This window comes from Lepisosteus oculatus, chromosome 25, assembly GCF_040954835.1.
Source record: "Lepisosteus oculatus isolate fLepOcu1 chromosome 25, fLepOcu1.hap2, whole genome shotgun sequence".
NCBI lineage: Eukaryota > Metazoa > Chordata > Actinopteri > Semionotiformes > Lepisosteidae > Lepisosteus > Lepisosteus oculatus.
In genome coordinates, this window is record NC_090720.1 from 12818304 (window position 1) to 12824815 (window position 6512).

Sequence of the window (6512 nt, forward strand, 5' to 3'; positions counted from 1 at the left end):
CAGAAAAAAAAAACTGCTCTGCTTCTGCATGTAAAGAACTGTACGTTTCTAAATCGAGCTTGGTCAAAATATTTTCAACAGCTAGATCCGCAGATCAGTGCAGACTTGTGTGTACATTACAGTGCAGCAGCTCTGGTTTTTTTGCTTCATCGCTCTTTTACTTTAAAGAGTCAAAAACACATTTCTGAGTGAAAGTCATTGAATCCTCTTTCCGAAGTGGTACAGCTTGGCCCAGCTCTTTCTGAGAGAACAGCTGCACAATACTACCCTCGCTCAGATCGCCAGGTATAGTTATGTACCTTAATAAATAAAGTTGTGCTCCTCAGGTAGAGCTCAGTAATTCTAATTGAATTTGTATAAAAGACTGAAGAGTATAACTAGAATAACAATCCAATGGTCTGCAGTACGTGTTACAATGAAAGGGACCTCTACAGTCTTGGTCCTGTATGACACAAGGTCATCTATGTGTTATTCTGATCTCTTTTTGTTAACAATCTTTAGTGACTGTTTTAATACATCTACAAAAGCTGAAGGACCGAGGATGGGTAACCATTGTTCTAGAAACAGCTCCTGTAGAGACCAGAGTGATAACAACCTTGAAAGGTATGGAACACATAATAAAAATAATTGCTTACACTTATATAGTGCTTATCTGGACAATCCTCTCAAAGCGCTTTACAGGTAATGGGGATCCCCCCATCCACCACCAGTGTGCAGCCCCACCTGGATGATGCGACAGCAGCCAAATTGTGCCAGTACGTTCACCACACACCTGCTATCAGTGGGGAGGAGAACAGAATGATGAAGCCAGTTCAGAAATTGGGATTATTAGGAGGCCATGATTAGTAAAGGCCAGGGGGGAAATTTGGCCAGGATGCTGGGGTAGTCTTTTCAAGAAACACCCTGGGATTTTAAAAGACAGCACAGAGAGTCAGGACTTCAGTTTATGTCTCATCTGAAGGATGGCGCCTTTTTACGGTATAGTGCCCCATCACTATACAGGGACATTAGGACCCACACAGACTGCAGGGTGAGCACCCCCTACTGGCCCCACTAAGACCTCTTCCAGCAGCAACCTTAGTTTTTCCCAGGAGGTCTCCCATCCAGGTACTGACCAGGCACTGACATAACCAAGAGGTTACTAAATAGTCCTGATAATGGCAGGATGTGCTATTTCTCCACTGGCTTTCACCATGGCATTGAAAGATATAATTAGCACACCAAAATGAGTAGTGGGAAGTGAATGCCCAATTCCTGGCACACAACTTCTTCCACTTACAGTTCATGGATTACATAACCTCCACACCCACAACAGAGTGCACAGACTGCTAGCTATCTAGCAGATAACATTAAATGGGCAAGAATGAAATGCAAATTCTTCTAAATCCAGACAAATTTCTGTCCTCAGAGGAAAAACAGTTACAAGGTTTACTGTAAATTGATGGCGAAACTATTCCCAACATGTCAGTGCTACCTGTCTTTTAAGATGGTACAAGACATGGTAAGACACAGTCCATGTGGGGGGCATCAGACAACAGGTAGAACATTTAATCCAATCAAGTTTCCTAAATCCGCGGTGGCTATCTCAGTGTCTTCCTTCCACCTTTCCTTCATAATTTAACTTATTCAGCCCTTAATTAAACCACCCGATTGATCTTTATTTTCTGCACCCAGGATTTAGTCTCAGAAATAATCACTTTCAGTTGCATAATTTCCCAGAAACATAGTGAGAAGAATTCTATTTAAAATTGTTGCTCCCCTACAGCTTTCTAAGCGCCTCTTTATCAATCAGTTACCGATGTGCAGACCCAGGTGGAAATGACATTAAGCATTGTTAGTGATTGAATTTACCCCTTCGGGTCCATACAGCAAATCACAGAAACAGAAAAATAAGTAAGAGGTAAGCTGAAACCCAGCATTTACCACATGTTTGATGCGAATTTCAAATCGTATTCTACTATTTAAGAACTGAAAGTCTTTAAAATACAAGAGAAAATAAGAGCTTGATGAGCCGAACTAAGTTCAGCTGTAATGAAAATCAGAAGACAAAAGGTCCACACCAAGAGCAGGAGAGGAAATCTGTCGTACAGAAGAGTATCTTGCTCGGTAAACCTAAGGTCTAGTGCTTTCAGTCTGGCTCCTGACTGTATGAAGTTGTTCTATCAGCAGCAGAGAAAATGAAAGCACTTGTCAGTGCATACATCTGAAAGTGTCTGGGAGCTCCAAGTTTCTTTAGTCGAGTGCTTACTGATGGAAACTGAATATTGTAACTGCCAGACTCATCTCTAAACACAGGAAATTAAGTGCTCCAAAATTTAAATGGATATTGACAATGCAGGAGTATTATTCTGAACGTGTCAGGAAGACTCAGTGCTGAGAACTGGAACAAACTAGATGACAAAGGAAGAGCTGGAAGATGTGAAGGCAGCCCTCTACAGTAGAGTGATTGTAAGGTAAGACCTCTACAGTAGAGCAAATGTAGGGCAAGGTCTCTACAGCAGAGTGATTGTAAGGTAAGATGTCTATGGTAGAGTGATTTCCAGTCTGACAGCTATAAGGGGTCAGAGGGCAAATCCACCAGAGCAAAGGAAGATCACAGTCAGAGGAGGGCAAAAACAGGAGAAGCATGACATGTTGGTGTCCCAGGCAAACCACGGAGAATGGCCAAGATGAGAAAGGGTGGAACAGGTTGAGATGTGTTGGCAGGACCTGTGGTTAATGGAACGAAGAAGGATCAGCATCCTCATCAGGTCCACATAAGATATTTTTCTATCATGGCAGAATCTGAACACCTGGGAAGAGGAGAACCACATACTGTATCTTACATACTGTAACCATACTGTATCTTCATGTTACTGTCCAGCTACACTGAGGTTTATCTTACAGGTGGCAAGGTATCAAGCATCAAGAAAAGCTGACAGACGTGGCGTTTGGGACAATTTAAAGTAGCTAGAGATTGGAAGATGCAGGGAGACCTTATTTTCCCACCCAAGCTTTGTACAGCTACCCTACATCCTGATATTAAGCTGTGGTCCATTTCAGCCCTCTTTGTCCTCTTGGTAGAGTTAGTGGTGTCATGGGAGGGTGAGGCCGATGATACACAGGGAAAGCAGCAGCTCCTGTATGCCGGCACAACAATGGAGACAGAGTAACACGAGTGGAGGAGGGATATCAGGGACTCTGTAACACAGCCGCAAGAGGAGCACAAAGCTCATTGAGCTGACCATAGTAAACTATAGAGAAGATTCCTGTGTTCAGTTAAGCATCTCTCCCAGTGCACTGCAGGCAGGTGTCATGCTGTTCCACCAAGGGGGCTTTACCTCCTTGAACACCAGAGGCAGCACTACACTTCATCACTGACACATTGAAAGGGGAACTGCAGTCCCAGTTTCTCTGACCAGTTATTAAATCTCAGTAACAAAACAAATTCATTGACGGTATAGAAAATATTGACAAATTTCAAATTAACTGCGAGATACTTCGTAAAAGTATTGTAAGTTGCTATGTTGTCACAAACCCTTGGTTTCTTCCATGGGCTCACAGGAGAGTTCCCACAAATTGCGATGTGATGTGGCCCTTCCCGCTCACTAGTCTCCATAATAATGGAATGTAATGTGATGTACAAGCGAATAAGTACAGGTTGTAATGGGAGCCGGTCCTGACTCCAGTGCAGTGCGTAGTTTAGGACCCTATGCAGACAGTATAATCCAGGAAGAGACTGGAGAAGGGCAACAGGGAAAACACGATGTGGAATAGAAAGGACAAACTCTGCTGCTTTTTTGTCTGCATCTGTTTTTGATTTATAGCATACTGATCCACTTTGCCTGTACACTATATGATTTCAATGCTGCAATTATGACATGCTTTCTCGTATCAAATGCCTTCTGAAAGTCATTGAAATACTAAAAGTTGAATGTTCTTCCCATCCTTCCTGTCTTGTTGCTCTTACCTCAAGAGCAGGAGGTGTTGTGTGTTGCTGGGGTCATTTCTGAATAAAGCTTGATGTTCCCCGAGGAATGCTTTTTTTAGGGACTTCAGCCTTTCTAGAATTACTGATCTCAGTGCTTTGCACATGTACCGTAATTAATCAATGATATTGTTTGGTAATTGGAGCGTTCTAGTCAGATTTCTTCTGGTATTGTCATGATAATGGGCTCTGGAGCTCACTCTTTCTGTGGTAAAGTGCATACATGCTTGTACAGCAATCAGTTTAATTCATAGTGAGAATGGAAAAATCAATTCAAATATATATAATGATACCAAGATGTTTTTGTGTGCATTTGTAACCAAAAGTCCCTACTGTATATTCTCCCCCAGAACCCCAAAGGCTTCAAAATACAATCAGCTATCATGAGTGTGGATAGACAGCATAAGCAAAAGAATTACAGACTTCCTTAAATACAAGCATTTGTCTCATCTTACATCTCATCTGAGATTGAGTCATCATAGTACAGCAAGTCACTGTACCACTGAGAAAGAAAGATATGGGATAATGAAAATCCACGCACATCAACCATACCATCAAGAGAAAACCCAAGTATAAGACAACCACCTCAAAATGACATACTGACAAATGTGTTGGGATACAGTATGATTGCTTCAGTGATGGCATAAGCCCTGATGAATTGGACCAGAAATAACACACACTCCTACGCACAGAAATCAAGAGTGTAGCTGTGCTGAAAGCAGACCCTGAGAGCTCACACACCCACAGACATAAACAGGGCGATATGGAAACAGGCAGGAGGGAATTTCAATACCAACAAAAAGCCAAGCTCATTCTGATCCCTAATCACGTAGTCCCTTGAGTTTCACTAATTATGAAAATACCCAAATGAAATGGTAAAACACTGACATGTGAGAAAAGCAAAACAAATAATAAGGGGGGAGTAAAGTACAATATGAGTTGAAATTTCAATCCCTGTAAGACATCACCTGATAAATTGAGACACCACTACATTCACACAAGCCCCTCAGATAAAGTATTACAAACCAAAAAAATCAAGAACGAACGTCCACCTCATCAGCCTTAAAAATTGGACAAGGTGAATTAAGTTAAGTTTAGGGGAGTGCTTTTCCATTGTGTACAGCAAGTACAAGTATTTTCTCTTTGAAAGTGCCATATAAAACCGATTTGTTTAACCTCAAACCTTGTACAGTATCAGCAACTCATTTTTGAGGTTTAGAGGAAAGCAGTTCATATCAGAAACTCAGAGCTGGCAGTTCTTGTAAAGATGTTTGACATCCTTAACCTGAAACATTGAACAATCTCCTGGGCACTAGAGTAAATGAATCTGGCATTTACAGTAATCCAGCAGTGCATTTGTTTTGTGATTCAAATCATTTACATTTGAGATCATATCTTATCTCTTATTTCTCTTACTGTGTTAAATGAATGGCGTGTACAACATATTAAACAAAACAGTTATCAAAGAAAATAATAATTGGTGTATTTTTACCAGTCTCCAGATTTGCAGTGGTTTGATTTCATTTTTACTGACCTAGCATTTCATAAGACTTATTCAGTCATTAATGCATTGACTGAATTGTCTTCCATGAACCCAAAGATGAGTGATAAAGACCACTGTTGCATTCAACACTTTGCAAGGTACAGTAGCTGTTGTCTCAGGTGATATCCTGCAGTTTACTACACAATCTGTCCATTGTGTGTTCTTTGACACTCTAACTTTGCTAACTTAACTCAAAGTGGTGAAATTAGAGAAGACAATCTTCCTCCCTCTGAGTCTCTGTACAACTTCTAGGGATTGATATTGCTGCATTTCTTCTTGCTTGCCTCTCTCATATCTTTGGAATGTTTCTTCTGTCCACCTCTGGTGCAATTGCCTTGTGTTTCTGATACAGCCAGGTGAGCCTTAGTTTGCAGCCCTCAGTCTCCACAGTAACCATCAGGTGGCATGAGGATTCATTCGGGCCACTTGTCCCAGCTACCTGCCTTCTCTTAACAGGTAAGTCACGGATATTTAAACCTCGATCTGCCTATGATCCAGTGCTCTGTCATTGAGTCTCCTTCTGCTTAGGGTAGTACTTGCAGCACAACAAGAGAGAAGGACAACTTGCCTGAACTCACTCAGAATATCAGTCTGGTTCTCAATCAATGCTGCCAGCTGGCACCACACTGTCACCCACTGCCACTTCAGCCCAGCTGAACACTGGACCAGGGGTGTTGTGCCGAACCTCCTGCTGACCAGCTGGGCTTGGCTGCGAAGCCTCTCTGCCCTGTTATCTGTGCTCAGCCTTCAGCCTCAGATCAGCTGGTCTGCTGGTGCTTATCCTGTTCAGCAAAGTTCATCAGCCCTTGCTCAAGAATCCTCCTTGGCAATCTCCAACTGGCTTTGAAGTCCCTGTCCTGTTCGGCTACCTCTGCCAGCTCTAGTCACTCTTCAAAAACAAAGAAGGATTGCTTAGACTGTCCAACAAATGTGGCTCTTTCCATTTTCCCGCTGTGTCGTACATTTCCTGGTATAACATCCAAGTGTCTCTTTCAAAGCACT